The sequence below is a fragment of the Giraffa tippelskirchi genome, chromosome 13 (genome assembly GCF_054371585.1).
Source record: "Giraffa tippelskirchi isolate mGirTip1 chromosome 13, T2T-mGirTip1v1.2.pri, whole genome shotgun sequence".
Lineage (NCBI taxonomy): Eukaryota > Metazoa > Chordata > Mammalia > Artiodactyla > Giraffidae > Giraffa > Giraffa tippelskirchi.
In genome coordinates, this window is record NC_137287.1 from 54,152,869 (window position 1) to 54,177,457 (window position 24,589).

Below are 24,589 nucleotides of genomic sequence, written 5' to 3' on the forward strand. Positions count from 1 at the left end.
AAAAGTCCCTGATGCTGGGAAAGATTGAGGACAGAAGGAAAAGAGGGCGTCAGAGGAGGTGGTGGCTGCATGGCATCACCGATGCAATGGACGTGAACTTGGGAAAATTTCTGGAGATGGTGAGGACAGGAAGGCCTGGCGTGCTGCAGCCCATGGGTAGCAAAGAGTTAGACATAACTGGGCGACTGAACAACAGCAAATGACCTGCAACTTGGACTCCAAAAGCTAATTTCCCATTACGACTGGGATATCCATTCCTATCCACTTGCTTATAGTATTTTCTTCACCTGTCTACACCTTGCTGAACTGTTACCTACTCTAAAAGTTTCCCCTGTGTTTTCCAAGAATCCCCTTAGCAAATTGGTTTGCGAAGATGCCAATTATTCATCTGATTCTATCTTCCCACTCAATAGTAAGATCCTTTATCGAAGAGATCACATTTCACCTTTTCTAGTATGCTAAGCACTGTTAGCAGGGAACTTGGCAAACATCAGACCCTCAATAAATGTGAAGTGAACTGACCTGATGAGTCCCCAATGGTCTATATGTACTTGCTAGACATGACAATTTGGTCATTTAGAACTGTCTAGCTGACATTTTTTTTCTTATTGCTCCCTTTCCCCAGTGGAGTCCTGCTCCACTGCCCCCCACACACAGGCACAAGATCAACCTGCTTCTCCTCTCTAACTCAGTAGATATTACCTGTCAGTCAGTCAATTTCCATATTAAAAAGCATAGACATTACTTTGCCAACAAAGGTCCGTCTAGTCAAAGCTATGGTTTTTCCAGTAGTCATTATAGATGTGAGAGTTGGACTATAAAGCAAGCTGAGTGCTGAAGAATTGATGCTTTTGAACTGTGGTGCTGGAGAAGACTCTTGAGAGTCCCTTGGACTGCAAGGAGATCCAACCATTCCATCCTAAAGGAATATTCACTGGAAGGACTGATGCTGAAGCTGAAACTCCAATCCTTTAGCCACCTGATGAGAAAAACTGACTCACTGGAAAAGACCCTGATGCTGGGAAAGATTGAGGGCAGGAGGAGAAGGGGACAACAAGGATGAGATGGTTGGATAACATCACCGACTCAATGGACATGAGTCTGAGCAAGCTCCAGGAGTTGGTGATGGACAGGGAAGCCTGGTGTGCTGCAGTCCATGGGGTCACAAAGAGTCGGACACAACTGAGCAACTGAACTGAACTGATCAACTTCCAAACCTATGAACTTACCAAATTACCTCCACTCAACAACTCCCTTCCATAGCCAATTAATAACCAGGTGCTTTTTATTCTACTTTCTGTGTATCTCTTGCCTGTATCTCCTCCTCCTCTTCAGTATCACACAATTCTTTCTCCTTGCTAAGTCTAATGGTGACGTCTCCTCTTCTACCCTTATGTAAACAAAATTTTCTTAAAATGAGAGTTTGATCACATATACACCTTTAAGCTCCACAGAATAAAGGCAAAACTCTTCATAACAGTAGATAATCTTGCTGTTCAAACTGTGGTTAGGGAATCAGCAGTATCAACATCACTTGGGAACACCCCTTCACCCAATTCAGGGTCCTAATCTTGACTTACTGACTCAGAATCTGTATTTTAACAGGCAGGCCATATGTATGTTATTTCAATCTGTCAAGGCGATGGTCTGCAAGACCTTTCATTCAGTGCCCTGACTCCTTCTGCCACTATCTCACCTGCCCTTCTCACACAGAGAACCCTCCACTCTCAGAAATGGCTAACAGAGGACTCTAGAACTCTGTAGGTCTTTTAAGTCTCGCAAACCGTTTTTTCTACTTTCTGGTGCCCCTCTACCCACTCCGTAGTTGATTCTCTTCTTTTAGGTCTCAGCACTGTCATCACCTCTTCTATTAAAGTTCACCCAACCACACCTCCTTCTTCTTGGTCCCTATAGTCCCAAAAAGGACTACATACTATTTTACAATTTAAAATATCTTAGATGTCAGAATCTTTATCTCACTCTTCGTATTCCAAGTACCTGAAAGCAACACCATCATTGTGCTAGTCGCTCAGTCATGTCTGACTTCTGCAGTCCCATGGAAAGCAGCCTGCCAGGCTCCTCTGTCCATGGGATTCTCCAGGCAAGAATACTTGGAGTGGGCTGCCGTTTCCTTTTCCAGGGGATCTTCCTGACCCAGGGATGGAATCTGGGTCCCCTGTATTGCAGGTGGGTTCTTTACCATCAGAGCCACCAGGGGAGCAAAATTAGAAGTGCTTTAAAAATGTCAGTTGAGTTAAACTATAAGTGAGCATGAACAGTTTTGATAGAGTAGCCTGGTGTTTTCTATTCTGAGCCAGTCAGTTTCTGCATAGAGGCAATAAATACACATTCTGTTCCTTCACTGCAACAATAAAAATAAACAGAAGTAAACAAATCAAAGCCAAATTTAGAGATTCTATTTCAAGAAATAACTGGTGATGACTCTGGAAACTTTATTTAATAAAGATTAGTAAACTCAACTAAACAGCACTATGAAATGAAAGTGTCACCTTGAGCTATTTCTGGAAAAATGAAAATTCATCATACAAAGAATCCTTTGACAAGATTATCTGTACAAGTTTAAAGGTAGGAGGAAATTGCCACCTTGGATAATAATTTTGAACGGCTGATTATGTATGTGACTGTAGGGGCTGGAGTGGGAGGACGTGGTTAGAATCGTTGCCACTAGGATCTGCGCAGTGACCAAGTAGTAATTTAGAAACCAAAGTTATCTCCACGGGTAAGAAAAAAGGAGGCATACCTTTGACAGATTAATTCTTTCAGAGAAAAAGAGTCAAGTATGAATTCTCTACTTGAAAAATTATGAAAAGGAGGAACAGCATTTAAGTGCTTAATTGGCTGTTCATGAAAAGTGGATTTGTAGATAGCACAGTTTCACTAAATCCTTCATCCTAATTCAAGGCAAAATGTGCCTGAATGGAAAAGTGAAAGAATTTACCTTAGGGTTTATGAACTTGTCTGTGCTTATTTTTAACAGCTATATTGTTATATAATTTCTATATAAATTTCGCTATTTATTAAATTCTGGATAAAGTGAACCTTGAGTAAATCGGACACTAAAAATTAGTACTAATTGTAACAGGAAAACTTCTACAACTAATGGTTAATAAATGACTTTTCAAGTTTTTCACTGACCAAGTCCCAGAGACTAATTCAATCTAAATGCTATCTAATACCAAGGGATCTTCCCAGTCCAGGGACTGAACCCAGGTATCCCATGTTGCAGACAGGTTCTTTTACCATCTGAGCCACCAGGGAAGCCCAAGAATACTGGAGTGGGTAGCCTATCACTTCTCCAGGGGATCTTCCTGACCCAGGAGTCAACCCAGGGTCTCTTGCATTGCAGGAGGATTCTCTACCAGCTGAGCTACCAGGGAAGCCATCTAATACCCAGGCTACACAAAAGACCAACAATTAAGTGTGACATCTAACTGGCAATTTGGTAAACCAGCAAGTTTGAATTTTAACTGGCTGTTAAAGAAATGTGTATATCTTTTACACACAGAAAGGAAGAGAAGCTTAATTTTTCTTTAAAATGATTCATCTTTTCTTGTTTGGATCTCCTTAGCTGATCAATGGTTCACAAAATCAAGTCCTGTCACAGACAGGAAGTACCCACAAGCCATCTTTGAATTGGCTAAGAGAAAAAAAATGGAAGTTTATTGAAAAAATAGACATAGAAAAAAAGAATAAGACCAAAAAAACCCAAGTAAATGCTTAAAAAAGAAAGGAGATTGCTAGGCTCAGAAGATGTGCGGTAAATTTTCTTTGTCTCAACTAGAGTAGAAACGGAACATGAAAACTGATGACATCTCTGCCAAAGCAACTATGTCCCATACCCACTGCTGTCATCAATGTTTATATTCAAGTTATTTCAAATGGATCAAATTAACTCAACATTTATGGAGCACTTACTAATTGCCAAGCCCTATGCTGTGGATTGGGGGCGGGAGGAGAAGGGGACGACAGAGGATGAGATGGTTGGATGGCATCACCGACTCGATGAACATGGGTTTGGGTAGACTCCGGGAGTTGGTGATGGACAGAGAGGCCTGGCGTGCTACAATTCATGGGGTCGCAAAGAGTCGGACACGACTGAGCGACTGAACTGAACTGATGCTATGTGAAATGGAGACAAAGGCTCATTAAAAACAGTGTATTAAAAAGTTCTTTAGGAAGTGTAGAGAATTTCTCAATATACATTTTATAGTTTTCCAATCTCTCAGGACCTACCAGAATTACTTCTGCCAATATTTAATGAGGACATGCAAAGTACCAGGGGTAATACAAAGCACAACAAATAAAATGAAAAAGATCTTGCAGGGTTATAAAGAGGCCCTTTGTATGAATTCAGTCCTTTATGACAAGACTTTTAAAGGATAGGACACCAAAAAAGTGACTTCATCAAATTTACCTTTAGAAAGATGGTTTTGAGAATGGTATGGATGGGATGAAGCAAGATTTTAAAGATAAGCAGATGAGTTATGAGGGTACCATTATAATCCAAATGAAAAATATTTAGAGTCTGATTTCAGGTGGTAGCTAAGGTAACAGAAACAGAAACACCAAAAAAATGACATTTTAAAGAAGAAATTTTAACAATTTAGGACCTGCTGAAAGTAGGTGTTACTGAAGAGCAGTAAACGACAACTTCAGACAAGTTATCCAGCTATCTGTAACTGAAGAGACGAAGAGATCCTTTTCCACAGGGTGAATAGGCTTGAAAAGAAGACAATGAAGTTTTAGTTTTGGCCAAAGTGAGTTAGAAACAAAAGGTAATAAATTTCAATACTTTGTGGTCATACACTGTGGTCTCAAACTATGGAATAATGTTGGATATTTTCACAGCCACTTAACTATTTGACAAAGTCTACTGATTGACTCTGAAATGTGCCAGATTGTTCCTAAATTTTGGTATGTCTTATATATTTCCATACCTCGTTGAATAATACTGGTTATAATCAGTAGTCATCTAGTAAAATTATCTCAATTTTCCCTCTCAATATAATGGAAATATTGCTATTCATAAAACTGTACCATTTCAATTACACCTAAAATCAGTAAATGATTTGCAAAGTATTTCAGCTCTTAAGAATATAGTTCTAGGCCCTCTAATATTTTTAAACCAGTGAATAAAATAATAACAATTTGTTTGTATAATCTTGATAGTTTTCAAAGCTTTCCCATCCACTGTCCAATCTTTATAATTATCCTGTGAGTTATAATAAAAGCCAAATAATAGGTAAGTCTTTTAAAACATATGGATGGCAAATACAGAACCACAACTCACAAATCAGATTATAGTTTATGTTGTATACACACATATATTAGACTTGATTACAATATTGTACAAAACTATGTGAAGTTTAGAAAATACTGGTTTATACAATCCTTTGATAATCCAGCTGAAAGAAGAAAAGCATGGCTAATACAATTTATTTAAGTTTATAATCACGTATTAAAATAATAAAGGGACTTATGAGTATTCAAGCTGAGAGAAAGAGAAAGGGTAGAGACAAAAATGAAAAGCAAATGGAGCCTCTGCCTGTGAAACCTGAGTTCAGTGACTTGACATAATAGGAAGCTTAACAGTAAAAATTCATCTTTATCCCACAGACATTATGTTTTTTCCTCAAGTAAACTCAAGGTTAATTGTTTTTTAAGTTATACACACAATTCCCTGGGCATAATACAAAATAAATTTAAAGTTTTGTCTCCTTCAATACTATAAAAGCATTTCCTAACACTTCCATATCTATTAACTGTCACTTTTCTGTATTTTAAAGTTATACTTTAACACTTATACCCTATGAACTCATGAGGTTACCTGTACAAGTCTAACGAAGCCACAAGTATTCACTAATGCAGTAATTTTCCTTATGTAATAGTCTTCAGGTCTTAAAAGATAAATATTCCAATATTCTAGTTGAGCAAAATAATGGCCAACTTCACATCTATATGTTTTGCTATATTAACCCCACCCCCTCCAAAAAACAGTAAAGCTATTAATATTTACTGGCAGATGCAATATTAAAACTTAAAATCAATTCTCTATTATGTGGGGATTCTTTATTGCGTAATCCTATTTCCAGGAGAGCCCTGAGTAAAAAGTCCTTATAGCTCAGAAAACAGAGGCCCAGAAATGTTTTTGGTCAGAGCCTGGTTCACAATGCCCAGTTCTAGTTAGTGTGTTGTTCTCCAGCACAGTATTCAAATAACATTCATTTTTTTCCTCTTTATACTGTTGGATGCTCCTCTTCTGCCTGCTCCTTTCTAAGAAGGTAGAAAGAAGGGTCACAAGTAAATTCAACTAAATTTTGTCGGGCAATTTAGTGTCTCACATTTGACCACATTTCAAACGTCCATACTATCCCTGACTCTCATTATCTCCTATAGATAAAGCTGGCTTCTATCTTAGTGTTCCCATGGAATCATAATCCATACTGCATCCTCCTTATTTCACAGTAATAGCAATCTATATATATATGTGTGTGTGTGTATATATATATATATCACTGATCACTACAAGTATTTTTATTTTTCTGTATTTTTATAAAGTTATAAAATACTATAAAACTACATTTAAGTACTTTCTTGATAATTTTTAAACTCTTCCTGAAAATTTATAAAAAGGAACACTTGCACAGAAATGAATGTGATAATAAATATATGAAAAGAAAAAAAAAAGATCATCCCTATTTCTTCCTTATCCTTCATCCCATATTTCAAGATAATTATCTTTTATCTAAAATATATAAAACATGTTTCATAGAAACAAAGTTTTTTAAAATAGGATACACTATGAATTATACCTAACTTTCTTCACTTAAAAAAAATCACACACACTCCTTAGAATGAAGAGAGACCCCATTTTTAAGAGTTTCATAACATTCCACCACAACCATTCTCCCTCTTGATGTGCATTAAAGTTACTTCTAGCTTTTTGCCACAACAAGCAATGCAGTTAATAAACACATTTGTACAATTTCCTATGTCAGACTGAAACAACATCATACCCTTTCATATACACACACAATCACTCTGCATTAGTAAGAGGGTACTCAGAAGAGAACCCAGTGTACAAGAGGAACTTTCAATCAACAAATTCTCCTTGGAGAAAGATGAGGAGAAGATACTCTTGACTACTGAGATATTATGCTCAAAAAGGATCACAATGTATTCTAACAGTCCTTAAAATAAGAAAAGATGGAATTAGAAACAAGGTTCAGAATTCGTATTACTGGTCTGGAGAACTTCAACAACCAATTACAGTTTCAAAAACATAAAGTTCTCCTCCTGACTTCCAAAGAAAAGCTGCCTAATAGAATGAGTACATTATTTTTAAAAAATGTTTAAAACAAGTAAAATTTAAAACACACACAAGCCAAATCCATAAGATGCTTGTTATATAACACAAACTAATTTCCAAAATTTGAGATAAATCTGACATTTAGGGTAAGGGTGTATATGAAAATCAAACTCAATATTTAGTGAAAAATTAATATAAGATCAGTATCTACAATATTACAACATATTTACTATTTAAATATTTTTATTTTGACATATACAGTAAGACAAGGTCTGTTAAAATCTCGAGAAAAACAGGAACTCATACGATGACACACCAAAAACAGCATAATTATTTAAGTGTGAAAAATAAAATTTTAGTCTCACCAAGGTGACTATGGATATCAAATTGGAGAAAACTGACCACAATGATGAAGAATCATTATATTTCATGTTGACAATCTAGTATTTATTGACAAACAAAAAAACACCCTACAATGGCTGGTTTTGTGAACTACAGAAAAAATTTAAAATGCAGGAGGGGGTACCTTACAAAGCTCTAGTGATAAGTAAATGGACTACACTTTTCAGGTTTTGGCAGACACTAGATATTTTCATTCATCCTTGGAAGCACTGCTGAAATAGAAGTAAGAGTTTCATCATTCACAGTGGATAAAGGGCGGTTCAGAATGTGAGAATTTATGCTAACTGCACAGCAGAGACAAAAAGTCCTGGGACTGAAGCATCAACTGCCTTTCCACATTAGTAGATGGCCAGTACCTTCCCACCAGGCCCCACAATTTTCAGTCATTTCTTAATTTTCTCTCTTCTCAGTTCTCCACGTTGAAGTCCCACTGGTGTTACACACACCCCAAAAACATGTGTTTCTATCTCCCTTCTGGTCTGCACAACTTCTCTCAACCGTATTTCTTTTTCCTTCTTCAAAACAGACTCTTCTCAAAGGAGTTTTCAATGAGGTTTTTTTAATTCAAAATGGACTGGAAGACAAGATGAAATAAAAGAGCTCTTTTCCTAGTGTCCATGCTAGAAAAAAAAAGGAAGAGAAAATGACACAAAAATCTCTATTAAGAGCAACATTTCTTATTTTCATTTTAACAAAAAAGAAGAAAACTACCAGCATATCGTGTCATTTCACTTACTTTTCCTTGGTCAATTTTATTGACATATCTTTGTCTATATCCACTTAGTTCAATTCTTACATGTTCCAAATGCTCTAAGTTTTCAAAAACAACTCCCCCCACACTCATGCATACTTCTTACATTATCATTTAAAAAGCACAACAGAATTAGAAATGATCAAGAATACATCTGAAGATACCATTTCTAAAACTTCAATTAGTAGTACCTAGAAAATCTCAATGAAATTCTCTGCCATACAGTTTGAAGAAAATAATTTTTTGCAATATGTTTAAGTTGTACTGGAACTAGAGCTGGGCTCCTGGCATTTGAAACTACTATTCTGGAGAAAAATCACATATGTAAGACTTAAGGTGCTCCAGTTAATTACTTAAGTGCATAGCAGTGTTAAATCTTCATGCCAAAGAAATATATCAGTGTCAAATGGTTAAATAACCAACTAACACAAAAGAAGAAATAATCAACAAGTTAATTACAAACAAGCTTTTTAAGCATATATTCAGAAATTTAAATTCAATACCATTCACAGATCTAAACATTTACCATTGGTTTTTAAAATTTGCAACTAGGTAATCTATTATGTCAGCATGCTATGTACCTAAATGTTCTTAGTGAATCTTAACACCACAGAAGTGAATCTGTGATTCAAGAATAGCCTCTTTTATTTTGAAAATGACAGAAAACATTGTGTAAAAGCAGAAAAAGAAAAAGACAGAAAGATGCTGGTACTGTTTCCCAACTATTCTGTCACACTTACAAAAGACTACTCATCTCCCACCTCCCACCAACCACTCCTCACCCCTTCCAGGAAAAGAATTATTTTCTCCAATAAAAACACAGCAACCAAGTAAAACACATAAAAAGAATACCTGCAGGACTTTTCTTCCCATAACTTGTCCCAGGCAAGGATCTTCAGGCACTCGCTCATGTGATCCTCTACCACTTCTTCAGCCATTAGAGAAGCATCCTCAGTGATGGTGGAGGGGTCAGAAGTTTACAGTAGATGTAGCATATTGAGATCAAGGATCATATCCATCTCCTCACAAAAAGGATGGGGCCTTTCAGGTGGTCACCACTTCACACCTCTGTGATTATACTCACATGTTACTGTTCTGATATTGAGCAATTCCTACTCTCACCCCAAAAAATCCCACTAGAATATACTTCAAAATCTTAAATACGGAATTCTCCCCTATTTTTCCCTTTATGAACCATTAACATAATTTATTTACATCCTGACTCATTCCACAGAAGGTGTTGGATTGATACTACCCTTTATTAATAAAGCAATACTTAGAAAATATCCTTACTTGAAGGTATTCTCTACATCCTCCCTCATAAAACTCACATGCAACAAAGGAATTAGTACTCCCCACCCCAATACTTTGGGTAAAGAAGGTTCAGAGAAGTGTGCGAAAATACACTTCGGTTGAGAGTCTAGTAGTAAGGGAAGGAGACAGTTGCTAAGAAGTAACAGAAAAAATTGTACAATACAAAGAAAATTATGGACTTGAGACTACGCGTAAATCAGTGCTTTAGGTAATCCCAGGGTTGCTCTCCTTTTCGCTCAACATTACTTTTAATAACTTATTGTTTAAATAAAAATATACTCCTTATAAAATAACATTATGTTTTAAGAAAAATGAAAAGTATTCCTCTCTCATCCCTCCATCCTTTTCCCAAAGGAGATGATTCATGTCCTTTCATCTTTCTCATTCATATTCAAACATGCTTATGATTTATGATCACAAACATACTAAAATATTATTCTCACAATGTGCTTATTCACTTTATGTATCTTGGCCATCTTTTCACATCTGTATATACTGATCTCCTGTAATATTCAACACTCCTTCACATTTCTGGAACACATACTTGGTTCCATGTTCCACTTAACTTAAACAAATGCTCATATTCTAATCTCCACCTTTTAAACTTCAGGTTCTAGGATATTTCCTCAACCTTACTTCTAAATCATTAATTCAACTTTCAGCCCTTCCTTTGAATGTTTTTTATTTTAAGAATATTTTTTGTTTCTGAGAACTCTGCAGATTGCTTTCAGAACAGGCTGACTTGTTTTTTCAGCTGCTTTATGATCTTAACTCTCTAAGGATGCAAATTACATTTAGGTTCTACCTACATCTTGCATCATTCTCATTTTCCAGGAGTCAATTTCTCTCAGTTCATATTCTACTCATATTTTTTATTTTCTGGTAATCATTGGTCTTCCAAATTTGTGAATGGTGTCCCAGAGTTAGCTAAATAGCCAGGGTTTCTAATGTAGATCTATAGGTCTGTCACTTTCTGAAGGAATCTTCCATGAATTAGAGAGTTGATTTCAGGATGAACGTGAGTGGGCAGAGCATATCAAGAGGTTTTAATTTAGAATGTATGTCATAAAGCGGGTTGTTGCAAGACTGAAAACAACAGGAAGATTTTACTCTTGGGGCAGACTGTTTTACTGTTTCATATATGTGGAACTGATCTTCCCTTTCCTCCCTTTTGTGTTCAGGCTCTGCTTTGCTACTCTCTCCAACTACAGCATCCACAGTAAGAAGCCTTTCCTAGATTGATCATGTGCAGAACAGAAGTCAAGTCTCCTATCCTAGAGACAAATACCACTGCTGACTATCATTCTGTACAATTGAAGAAGAAAAGTGCCCAGTTGGTACAGGCAGTCCTTACATTAATTAATCTGATGATTACACCACAGACCACTTGAATCCTCTGAAACTGTTAAAACAGATGGGAGTTTCTTGAAGTCTACCAAGAAAAAGCTTCTCGGTTTCACTTGCAGTTTTTTCCCTGCTCTTGTTTCTCTCTCTCACATTCCATCTACTTTCTATCTTCAGGGAATCCCCCCAAATTTGCTATACCAATGTCACCCTTTCTTGCTGCCCAATGTATTTTTCTTTAAAAAAAAAAAAATACATTTTTAGTTGTTTCAAACAGATGTGATGAAGTTTGAAAGAGCTGATACATCCTGCCATCTTTTAACAAAAGTCTCTTCGAATTTTCAAGATTTCTATATTCCTTCATAAGTAAAGTAAAAAGTATCCACTTCTGTAGTTCTATGAATAGAAATACTTTACATAGCAAACTATGCATAGTATTCTTTTACTTTCCTCCCTCCACTCATAACCTGCCAAAGCCCAGGTTTTATTCTTATTAAAACATCTAAATCTTATTTCCTGGTGGTCATTTTTTCATCTTCTATTTTACTAGGAATATTTTCTCTGTTTATATTATACCTCAAATATACATCAAAGTACATTAGCGACAAGTTTTTAGATTTAACCAAAAGTTTCACTGACTGTTTTGGTTTATTGTTTGCTTTTGTTCATCTATACTTAGTTTATGTCCTTCTTTTTTCCACCCACCCAGAATTCTCTATTCTGATTCATTTCATTTTGCTTAAGTACTTCCAAATAATATAGTCATTTGTAAGTGTTATAGTTCAGAGTTCTTTTATATTTGTCTTCATACTTTAAAACAATTTTGCCTGTATACAGAACCTTAGGATCATAGTACTTCTACCTCAGAAATCTATAGAAATTTCCTCTGTTCCTTAGTATCCAGTGCTACATAAGAAGAATCAGATGCCCATCTGATACTTTTTTTGCATTAGAGTAAGTCTGTTTACTCTATCTGGAAACTTGGTTTTCTTTTGATTCTTGGAATTCAAAATCTGACCACTATTTGATTATACCAGAAATTTGATTTCAGCATATCTTATTTGATGGCATTCTTCAGCTCAGGAAAATTTTACTCTATCATTTCATTGTCTACTGCTTTTACAGTATGTATTTTTCACTTCTGGAATTCTTACTTCACAGATAATGATCTCTTGAATCTATTTTTTAGGTCTCAAACTTTTCTCTTATAAAATCCAACTCTTTTTGCTCTATCCCCTGAAAGAAATCTCAATCTGTCAATATCACTATCTGCCTTTTAAAAAAATTTATTGTGAAATATTTTAGACATATGAAGGAGTGTAAGATATCATTTAACAAACACCTATGTATCTACCCCTCGGTTGAAGAAAAATTGTTACCTACATAACAGAATACCTTTCTTTCCCTCCTAGAGATAATCTAAGTTTGGTGTCTATCATTACCACAGATTTCCTTATATATTTTATATATGCATACATCCATAAAACTATACATAGAATTGCTTTATATTTTTAAGTTTCATAAAAACTTAATACTTTATACATTCTTCTTCACCTTACATGAAATATACCACAGTTTACTTGTCCACTCTCCATTTATTAAGAGCTTAAGACTGCTTTCAGTGTTGCACTTTTACAAATGATACTGGTATGAACATCCCTATTGCACTTATATGTGAGTTTTTTTAAGAGAGTGTTTTTCAAACTACAGCTTACAACCCACCAATAAAATCACATTAGTAGGTCAAAGTCATAAGTGAGGAGTAAAGGTAAAAGGGAAGAAGTAGTAAGGCACAGAGGTGAATCAAAGTGTGCTATACACAGTAAATTTTGTTTCCTGAAATTTTGATTTACGTATGGTCAAAGCAGATCAATAAACAATGCTAAGGTATATGAAAGCATGAGTATATACACATATATATATATATATATATATGCAGAATTTCCAGATCACTGGAGAAATGTTCATTCAAGCTTCCTAGATATTGCCAAATTAATCTTGAAAACTAGTTGTTTATACTTCTGCAAACTTAAGAGTTCTTGTTGTTACATATGCTAACCCATATAGTATAGTCACACTTTAATCTTTTTAACAATCTGATACCTGTCTGAAAATATATTTCAAAACACTTGTTTTTGATTAATTTTGCTAGCTACTTTCAAGATGTTATCTGGAATCTTTTAGTATTTGAAGGCTGAATTCTCTCACAGCATCTACTGTTGTTTAAAAGTCTGCTACTGGTCTAATTTTATACCTCTGCAGGTAATCTATTTCTGGCTACTTTTATTTTCCTTTTGTCCTTAGTATTATTGAAGTATTTTGCTTCCTCTGGATTTACTGTGCTGGTTTTTTTTTTTTTTTCAATCTAATGATAGATATCTTTTAATTTTGGAAAACGCTCATTCCTTCTTTGGATATAGACTGTCAGTCTCCTCATTCTCTTTTTCTGAACTCCAACTTCACACATATTAAGACATGTTTATTGAGCCTCTTGATGAAAGTGAAAGAGGAGAGTGAAAAAGTTGGCTTAAAGTTCAACATTCAGAAAACTAAGATCATGGCATCTGGTCCCATCACTCCATGGGAAATAGATGGGGAAACAGTGGAAACAGTGTCAGACTTTATTTTTTTGGGCTCCAAAATCACTGCTGATGGTGATTGCAGCCATGAAATTAAAAGACGCTTACTCCTTGGAAGGAAGGTTATGACCAACCTAGACAGCATATTAAAATGTAGAGACATTACTTTGCCAACAAAGGTCCATCTAGTCAAGGCTATGGTTTTTCCAGTGGTCATGTATGGATGTGAGAGTTGGATGGTGAAGAAAGCTGAGTACCAAAGAACTGATGCTTTTAAACTGTGGTGTTGGAGAAGACTCTTCAGAGTCCCTTGGACTGCAAGAAGATCCAACCAGTCCATCCTAAAGTAGATCAGTCCTGGGTGTTCACTGGAAGGACTGATGTTGAAGCTGAAACTTCAATCCTTTGGCCACCTCATGCGAAGAGTTGACTCATTGGAAAAGACCCTGATGCTGGGAAGGACTGGGGGCAGGAGGAGGAGGGGACAACAGAGGATGAGATGGCTGGATGGCATCACCGACTCGACAGACAAGGTTTGAGTAAACCCCGGGAGTTGGTGATGGACAGGGGGGCCTGGCGTGTTGTTGTTCATGGAGTCACAAAGAGTCGGACACGACTGAGCGACTGAACTGAACTGAACTGATTCTTCTGACTTTTACATCTTTCATGTTCCCATATCTATTTTTTCAAATCTATCTTCTAGTTCATTAATTCCCTCTTCAGCTAGGTTTCATATATTTAAGCCATTCAATGTTTTCCAGTTACAATATAATTATTATATTTTTAATTTCTACAACCTCTTTTTCAAGTCTTCCTGGTACTTCTTAACAGCATTCTGTCTCCTGCTCTTGTTTTTAATCTTCCATTTTATTTCTTTTAACATTTGTATATAATTCCATACTCCTATCTATTAATTTTAATATCACAGAAGTCTAATGTTGCTGGGGTTTTTTTTCCTGCTTACTCTCGCTCATGATTGCTGATTTTCTCCAAAGCATTTCATTCGGGCTCTACCAAGAGACATACTAAAAGGCTCATCTTGAACACGTACCCCCCTAGAGTATTTATTTACCTTTGTTTCTGTTAAGTGCTTCATAGCACTACCAACATTAGACTATTTTTAAAAAATTTTCTCTGTCTGCAGTTTTCCTGAACTAGGCAGTTAGTATAAATTAGAATCTCACACTCACACAAAGACAAGCTTATGGCCACAAATTTTTAGGGGAGACTTTTTAGTCTTACACCAAAATGCCAAGGGAAGAAAACTTCTCTGAGGTTCTCTGCTGGAAGTTAAATTTCATTTTCTGGAGACTCTTTTCATTAAAACCTTATCTTGAAGAGCCCTGGCCTTATGCAGAGGCCTTAATTACAACTTCTCATCTACTGGAAGCCCAAAGATCTCTCCCCTCAAAAGCATATGACCAAAGGAATGCATGGGTGAAAAATGCATTCTTTCACCTTGAACTCATCAGGAAACCAAGAGCCAGATGTGAAATGTAATTTTAGAAGGTATTGTCTCCAAGTGATTTAATATGCACTCTGACTAACTTCAAGTGGAAACACAGGTAACAGGCGTGTAACCACCAAGTAGAGCCTCATCAAGCACTCAGGTTCGTCTGTATAGAAAGCAATCAAGTGCAGTCGCATAGTGAAGTAAACACTGAGCCAAGGGTTAAAAGTCCAGGCTTTGCCACTAAACTAGCTGTGTGAATTTATACTTAACTCATCTTTTTTTCTTCTTGTGAAATAATTCAAATATACCAAAAATTATAGAGAGAAAAAAAGAAATAAAAGAAAAAAAAAAGCATATGACCTGTAAATCTAAGTGTTTAAGCCAGCAAGTACTCTGTGCACAGCTTTGGAATCAACTCAGCACTCTGGATTCTAGTACCTTCTGTATTTTTTGGCCTCTACAGATTGTACTGGGCAATCAAACTTTTGTCAACAGTTTTTTCACTGTTATTTTCTCTAGAAACTAAACATTTTCAGTTTGCTTTTTTTTTTTACATATTAACTGATTTCTGGGCTATTTGCTCTGCTTATTTTAGAATGAGTCCTCTGTTTAACACTGCTGTGTGCTAAGTTGCTAAATTTTAGTCGTGTCCAACTCTGCAACGCTATGGACTGTAGCCTGCCAGTCTCCTCTTTCCATGGGATTCTCCAGGCAAGAATACTGGAGTGGGTTGCCGTGCCCTACTCCAGGGGATCTTCCCAACCCAGGAATTGAACTTGCATTTCTTGTGTCTCCTGCATTGGCAGGTGGGTTCTTTACCACTGGCACCACCTTGGAAGCCCTCAAATATCCAGTATTTCATCATTATCTTCATATATTTAAATAAAGACCTAGATTGTTCAATACTGATGGCTGATTCAGGACACTGCTTCACCTTCCACAAGAGTCTCCCTGACTCCCACCCTTCCCATAATAAATGGTTGCGAAACTTTCTAGGTGGGTTTTGCCCTTAGTGTGGTAAGGGGGAGAAACTAGTATATTTCTCATCTAGATTCATTGATCCTAGAGTCTTCTGCCTACCCCGATATTGCTCACAGGCAATTTTCCCTATGTTATAAGCTGTTCAGTAGTGGTTTTTAATAATCTAATCAGTCTTATATTTACCAGGCAGGAAGTCCTCAAATGTTCACTGACAGCATCCTTTCTGGATTTCTAGAGTTGCAATGGACTTTTTTTTTTTTTGTCACTACAATTTGGACTTGGACAACTAACATATATTTGCAGTGATCTTTTAAAATCCTAGTACTCCTCATCATATCACAGAAATCATATCCTCAAAACAAGGGATTTCTCTCCCTAAAATAGCAAGAACAACAGAAAATTGAGGGGCACATCTTAGAGGAGTCTCATATAATTACCATCCTGTACACACTCGTCTCCATTTACAAAGTTCCTTCCCCCACCTCCTCTAGTTCAGTAATCTTCTTGTATCTTATGAACAACCCCTCCCTCCGCCCACTCTGAGATCAAAAAAAAAAAAAACAAAAAACACAACACTCTCCAACTCTTCAATTCTCACTTCTGGTTCATCTTCTACTTAAAGCATAAAGAAATTTGAAAGCAGAAATTAGAATTTTTTTTTATCATGGGCAATTTACTTTCTGTTTTAAGTATATTCTTTATTATAAAAGTAATTAGCTGGAGCGGGGCTAAGATGGCGGAGGACTAGGACGGGGAGACCACTCTCTGCCCCACAAATTTATCGAAAGAACATCTGAACGCTGAGCAAACTTCACAAAACAACTTTTGAACGCTGGCAGAGGACATCAGGCATCCAGAAAAACAGCGCATTATCTTCGAAAGGAGGTAGGAGAAAATATAAAAGATAAAAAGAGAGACAAAAGAGTTAGGGGCGGAGACCCATCCCGGGGAGGGAGTCGTGAAAGAGAAGTTTCCAAACACCAGGAAACCCTCTCACTGGCAGGTTTGGGGGAAGATTTCGAGTCTCAGAGGGCAACATAACCAGGAGAAAAAATAAATAAAACCCACAGATTACGTGCCTAAAGGCAACTCCCAGCAAAGAACCCCAGACACTCGCATCTGCCACCAGCAAGTGGGGGCTGAACAGAGAGGAGCGGGCGGCACTGCTTAGGGTAAGGACCGGGCTGAATGCCCTGAGGGCAATCTGAGGGAGCTAACGTGAGATAGCAACCTAAACTGTGTGTCCCAGAGAGAGAGAGAACTATCCCGTGAAAAGCCAAAATCTAAGGCACTGCCGGCCTGCTCACAGAACAAAGAACTGAGCAATACCAGAGGAGAACTAGCCGGCTGCGGAACGCCCCATCCCCCGCCGGACACAGAGGGTAGGCAGGACCAGCCAGAGCCGGAAAGGGGCAAACTCGGCCCCAGAGAGGGCACCCCCTACCAAACTGCAAACAGGCTTCCAGTTTCTAAGCAAAGACTGCCTGAGATCCCGGAGGGTCAACAGCCGCCGGGAGGGTCGCAGCCAGAGACCAGCTCCCCAGAACTAACACAAAGCACACCGGAGCCGGGCGCGCCTGTAAACTGAGGCGGGGACCAGGGAGGTGATAAGCCGCACCACCCCAACAGGGGAGGGTGCATTCGCCAAACTCCTGGCTGCCTGAGCTGCTCCGACCGGGAACGGCACAAACCGCGAGCGCAACCGAGTCTGCGCCTTTGTGGAGTACTCGGGAACCTGAACCTGAGCGGCTTAGACCTGGGAAGTGCACGCATCTCAGGGCCCACTCCCTGGCCGAGTAACCTGAAGCCTGAGCAGGGTAGACTGGGAAAGCACACACGCCGTGAGCAGGGGCGAACCCAGTGTGGCCGAGACACTGTGAGCTCTCCACACACACGCCAGTGATATTGGTTTGCAGTGTTCCTCCCTCCCCACAGCACGACTGAACAAGCGAACCTAAAGAGACCACCTCTGCCCCTTTGTGGCAGGGCGGAAATTAGACACTGAAAACAGAAGCCAAATAAACAGAGGGAAGCGCTTTGGAAGTGACAGGCCAACAGATTAAAATCCCTGTAGTTATCACCGACTGCAATGAAAGGGGCCTATATATCTTGAAAAGTATAAGCAGGAACAAGGATCTATCTGAAACTGAACAGACCCCACACTGCTCACAACAGCTCTAGAGAAAGTCCTGGATATATTTTTACTATTATCATTTTTTTTTCTTTTTAATTTTAAAAATTTTTTTTTAATTTTTTCTTTAAGTCCTCTATGACACCTTTAATTTTCATTTTTATAATCCACTATTACCTTGCAAAAAAACCAAAAACCCTATTTTTAAAGCAAACTGCATACATATATCTTATACTTTTTGTGATTTTCTTTTTTCTTTTTTTTATATTGTATTTTTCTAAGAGTCTAACCTCTACTCTAGATTTTTAATCTTTGTTTTACATATTAGATATCAATTTTGTACATTTAAGAACCCAATCTTTAGTACCCATTTTTACTCAGGAGTGGGATTACTGGCTTGACTACTCTCTCCCCCTATTGATGCTCTTTCTTCTCCCCCAAGGAACCTCTATCTCCCACCCTCCTCCTTCTCTTCTCAACCCAATTCTGTGAATCTCTGAGGGTGTGCTGGGCACCGGAGAACACTTCAGGAACAGAATACTGCCCAGATCTCTCTCTCCCCTCTTGATCCCTCCCTTTCTACTGATGCTCACCTCTATTACCTTTCTCCCCACTCTCTATGTATCTCTGTGAACCTCTCTGAGGGTTCCAGACTGTGGAGAGCACAGAAGGAAGTGCTTACTGGCTAGACTGCTCTCTCCACGTTTGAGTCCCCCTCTTCTCCTCCTGGTCACCTCAACCCCCCCCCATCCCTTCAACTCTCCATGCAACTCAGTGAACCTCTCTGGGTATCCCTCACTGTGGAGAATCTTTTCACCGTTAACCTAAAAGTTTTATTACCAGTGCTGTATTGATGGAGAAGTCTTGAGCCTACTGCAAGAATAAGACTGAAAGCCAGAGGAAACATTAATTAATAAGAAATCATCCAATAGCCTCCACATATACACTGAAACCAAGCTCCACCCAAGAGCCAATAAGTTCCAGAGCAAGACATACCACGCAAATTCTCCAGCAACACAGGAACATAGCCCTGAGCATCAATATACAGGCTGCCCAGAGACATTCCAAAACCACAGACATCTCAAAACTCAATACTGGACACTCCATTGTACTCTAGAGAGAAAAGATCCAGCTCCACCCACCAGAACACCGACACAAGCTCCACCAACCAGGAAACCTTGACAAGCCACCCGTCCAACCCCACCCACAGTGAGGAACCTCCACAACAAAGAGGAACTTCAATCTACCAGAATACAGAAAGGCTACGCCAAACACAGCAATCTAAACAAGATGGAAAGGCAGAGAAATACTCAGCAAGTAAAGGAAAATGATAAATGCCCACCAAACCAAACAAAAGAGGAGGAGATAGGGAATCTATCTGAAAAAGAATTTAGAATAATGATAATAAAAATGATCCAAAATCTTGAAAACAAAATGGAGTTACAGATAAATAGCCTGGAGACAAGGATCGAGAAGATGCAAGAAATGTTTATTAAGGACCTAGAAGAAATAAAAAGGAGTCAATATATAATGAATAATGAAATAAAGGAGATAAAAGACACTCTGGAGGGAACCACCAGTAGAATAATGGAGGCAGAAGATAGGATAAGTGAGGTAGAAGATAGAATGGTGGAAATAAACGAAGCAGAGAAGAAAAAAGAAAAAAGAATCAAAAGAAATGAGGAAAACCTCAGGGACCTCTGGGACAATATGAAACGCCCCAACATTCGAATCATAGGAGTCCCAGAAGAAGAAGATAAAAGGAAAGGCCATGAAAAAATACTCGAGGAGATAATAGTTGAAAATTCCCCTAAAATGGGGAAGGAAATAGTCACAGAAGTCCAAGAAACCCAGAGAGTTCCAAACAGGATAAACCCAAGGCGAAACACCCCAAGACACATATTAATCAAATTAACAAAGATCAAACACAAAGAACAAATATTAAAAGCAGCAAGGGAAAAACAACAAATAACACACAAGGGGATCCCCATAAGGATAACAGCTGATCTTTCAATAGAAACTCTTCAGGCTAGAAGGGAATGGCAGGACATACTTAAAGTAATGAAAGAGAATAATCTACAACCCAGATTACTGTACCCAGCAAGGATCTCATTCAGATATGAAGGAGAATTCAAAAGCTTTACAGACAAGCAAGAGCTGAGGGAATTCAGCACCACCAAACCAGCTCTACAACAAATGCTAAAGGATCTTCTCTAAACAGGAAACACAGAAAGGATGTTTCAACACGAACTCAAAACAACAAAGTAAATGGCAACGGGATCATATTTGTCAATAATTACCTTAAATGTAAATGGGTTGAATGCCCCAACCAAAAGACAAAGGCTGGCTGAATGGATACAAAAACAAGACCCCTATATATGCTGTCTACAAGAGACCCACCTCAAAACTAGGAACACATACAGGCTGAAAGTGAAGCGATGGGAAAACATATTTCATGCAAATGGAGACCAAAAGAAAGCAGGAGTCGCAATACTCATTGCAGATAAAATAGACTTTAAAATAAAGGCTGTGAAAAGGGACAAAGAAGGACACTACATAATGATAAAAGTATCAATCCAAGAAGAAGATGTAACAATTATATATGCACCCAACATAGGAGCACCACAATATATAAGGCAAATACTAACAAGTATGAAAGGGGAAATTAACAATAACACAATAATAGTGGGAGACTTCAATACTCCACTCACACATATGGATAGATCAACTAAGCAGAAAATTAACAAAGAAACACAAACTTTAAATGATACAATAAACAAGTTAGATTTAATTGATATTTACAGGACTTTCCACCCCAAAACAATCAATTTCCCCTTTTTCTCAAGTGCACACAGAACTTTCCCCAGGATAGATCACACCATGGGCCATAAATCTAGCCTTGGTAAATTCAAAAAAATTGAAATCATCCCAGTCTTCTTCTCTGACCACAATGCAGTAAGACTAGACCTCAATTACAGGAAAAAAAATATTAAAAATTCCAACATATGGAGGCTAAACAACACAATTCTGAATAACCAACAAACCACAGAAGAAATCAAAAAAGAAATCAAAATATGCATAGAAACGAATGAAAATGAAAACACAACAACCCAACACCTATGGGATACTGTAAAAGCAATGCTAAGGGGAAGATTCGTAGCAATACAGGCATACCTCAAGAAACAAGAAAAAAATCAAATAAGTAACCTAACTCTACACCTAAAGCAACTAGAGAAGGAAGAAATGAAGAACCCCAGGGTCAGTAGAAGGAAAGAAATCTTAAAAATTAGGGCAGAAATAAATGCAAAAGAAACAAAAGAGACCATAGCAAAAATCAACAAAACTAAAAGCTGGTTTTCCGAGAAGATAAACAAAATTGACAAACCATTAGCCAGACTCATCAAGAAACAAAGGGAGAAGAATCAGATCAACAAAATTATAAATGAAAATGGAGAGATCACAACAGACTACACAAAAATACACAGGATCATAAGAGACTACTACCAACAGTTATATGCCAATAAAATGGACAACTTGGAAGAAACAGACAAGTTCTTAGAAAAGTATAACTTTCCAAAACTGAACCAGGAAGAAATAGAAGATCTTAACAGACCCATCACAAGCACGGAAATCGAAACTGTAACCAGAAATCTTCCAGCAAACAAAAGCCCAGGACCAGACGGCTTCACAGCTGAATTCTACCAAAAATTTCATTTCAGCTCAGTTCAGTCGCTCAGTCGTGTCCGACTCTTTGCGACCCCATGAATCGCAGAACGCCAGGCCTCCCTGTCCATCACCAACTCCCAGAGTCTACCCAATCCCATGTCCATCGAGTCGGTGATGCCATCCAACCATCTCATCCTCTGTCATCCCCTTCTCCTCCCGACCCCAATCCTACCCAGCATTAGGGTCTTTTCCAATGAGTCAACCCTTCACATGAGGTGGCCAAACTATTGGAGTTTCAGCTTCAACATCAGACCCTCCAATGAACACCCAGGATTGATCGCTTTTAGGATGGAGTGATTGGATCTCCCTGCAGTCCAAGGGACTCTCAAGAGTCTTCTCCAACACCACAGTTCAAAAGCATCAATTCTTCGGCGCTCAGCTTTCTCCACCGTCCAATTCTCACATCTATACATGACCACTGGAAAAACCATAGCCTTGACTAGACGGACTTTCGTTGGCAAAGTCATGTCTCTGCTTTTAAATATGCTATCTAGGTTGGCCATAACCTTCGTTCCAAGGAGTAAGCGTCTTTTAATTTCATGGCTGCAGTCACCATCAGCAGTGATTCTGGAGCCCAAAACAATAAAGTCTGACACTGTTTCCACTGTTTCCCCATCTATTTCCCATGAAGGGATGGGACCAGAAAAGAGCTAACACCTATCCTACTCAAACTCTTCCAGAAAATTGCAGAAGATGGTAAACTTCCAAACTCATTCTATGAGGCCACCATCACCCTAATTCCAAAACCAGACAAAGATGCCACAAAAAAAGAAAACTACAGGCCAATATCACTGATGAACATAGATGCAAAAATCCTTAATAAAATTCTAGCAAACAGAATCCAACATCATATTAAAAAGATCATACATCATGACCAAGTGGGCTTTATCCCAGGAATGCAAGGTTTCTTTAACATCCCCAAATCAATCACTGTAATACACCACATTAACAAATTGAAAGATAAAAACCATATGATCATCTCAATAGACGCAGAAAAAGCCTTTGACAAAATTCAACATCCATTTATGATAAAAACCCTCCAGAAAGCAGGAATAGAAGGAACATACCTCAACATAATAAAAGCTATATATGACAAACCCACAGCAAACATTATCCTCAATGGTGAAAAATTGAAAGCATTTCCCCTAAAGTCAGGAACAAGGCAAGGATGCCCACTTTCACCACTACTATTCAACATAGTTTTGGAAGTTTTGGCCACAGCAATCAGAGCGGAATAAGAAATAAAAGGAATACAGGTAGGAAAAGAAGAAGTAAAACTCTCACTGTTTGCAGATGACATGATCCTCTACATAGAAAACCCTAAAGATTCTACCAGAAAATTACTAGAGCTAATCAATGAATATAGTAAAGTTGCAGGATATAAAATTAACACACAGAAATCCCTTGCATTCCTATACTCCAATAATGAGAAAACAGAAAGAGAAATTAAGGAAACAATACCATTCACCATTGCAACAAAAAGAATAAAATACTTAGGAGTGTATCTACCTAAAGAAACAAAAGACTTATATATAGAAAACTATAAAACACTGATGAAAGAAATCAAAGAGGACACAAACAGATGGAGAAATATACCGTGTTCATGGATTGGAAGAACTAATATAGTGAAAATGAGTATACTACCCAAAGCAATCTGTAGATTCAATGCAATCCCTATCAAGCTACCAACGGTGTTTTTCACAGAACTAGAATAAATCATTTCACAATTTGTATGGAAATATAAGAAACCTCGAATAGCCAAAGCAATCTTGAGAAAGAAGAATGGAACTGGAGGAATCAACCTGCCTGACTTCAGGCTCTACTACAAAGCCACAGTCATCAAGACAGTATGGTACTGGCACAAAGATAGAAATATAGATCAATGGAGCAAAATAGAAAGCCCAGAGATAAATCCACGCACCTATGGACACCTTATCTTTGACAAAGGAGGCAAGAATATACAATGGAGAAAAGACAATCTCTTTAACAAGTGGTGCTGGGAAAACTGGTCAACCACTTGTAAAAGAATGAAACTAGAACACTTTCTAACACCATACACAAAAATAAACTCAAAATGGATTAAAGACCTAAATGTAAGACCAGAAACTATAAAACTCCTAGAGGAAAACATAGGCAAAACACTCTCCGACATAAATCACAGCAGGATCCTCCATGACCCACCTCCCATAATACTGGGAATAAAAGCAAAAATAAACAAATGGGACCTAATTAAAATTAAAAGCTTTTGCACAACAAAGGAAACTATAAGCAACGTGAAAAGACAGCCTTCAGAATGGGAGAAAATAATAGCAAACGAAGCAACAGACAAACAATTAATCTCAAAAATATACAAGCAACTCCTGCAGCTGAATTCCAGAAAAATAAACGACCCAATCAAAAAATGGGCCAAAGAACTAAACAGACATTTCTCCAAAGAAGACATACAGATGGCTAACAAACACATGAAAAGATGCTCAACATCACTCATTATTAGAGAAATGCAAATCAAAACCACGATGAGGTACCATTTCACACCAGTCAGAATGGCTGCTATCCAAAAGTCTACAAGCAATAAATG

At 37.8% G+C, this 24,589-nt stretch overlaps 1 protein-coding gene and 1 long non-coding RNA gene across 3 annotated transcripts in view; both read right to left on the bottom strand.

The window, feature by feature from the left end:
• The window catches only part of MACROD2 (mono-ADP ribosylhydrolase 2), a 2,278,672-nt gene that overhangs the window by 2,220,050 nt on the left and 34,033 nt on the right, over positions 1-24,589 (bottom strand). The gene's annotated exons all lie outside the window — the stretch shown is intronic.
• Positions 7,756-9,551, bottom strand: LOC145532124 (uncharacterized). Its single transcript, XR_014073006.1, has 2 exons — positions 9,336-9,551; positions 7,756-8,352 (listed from the first exon to the last, which is right to left on the bottom strand). It is a non-coding gene; the product is annotated as an uncharacterized LOC145532124 (long non-coding RNA).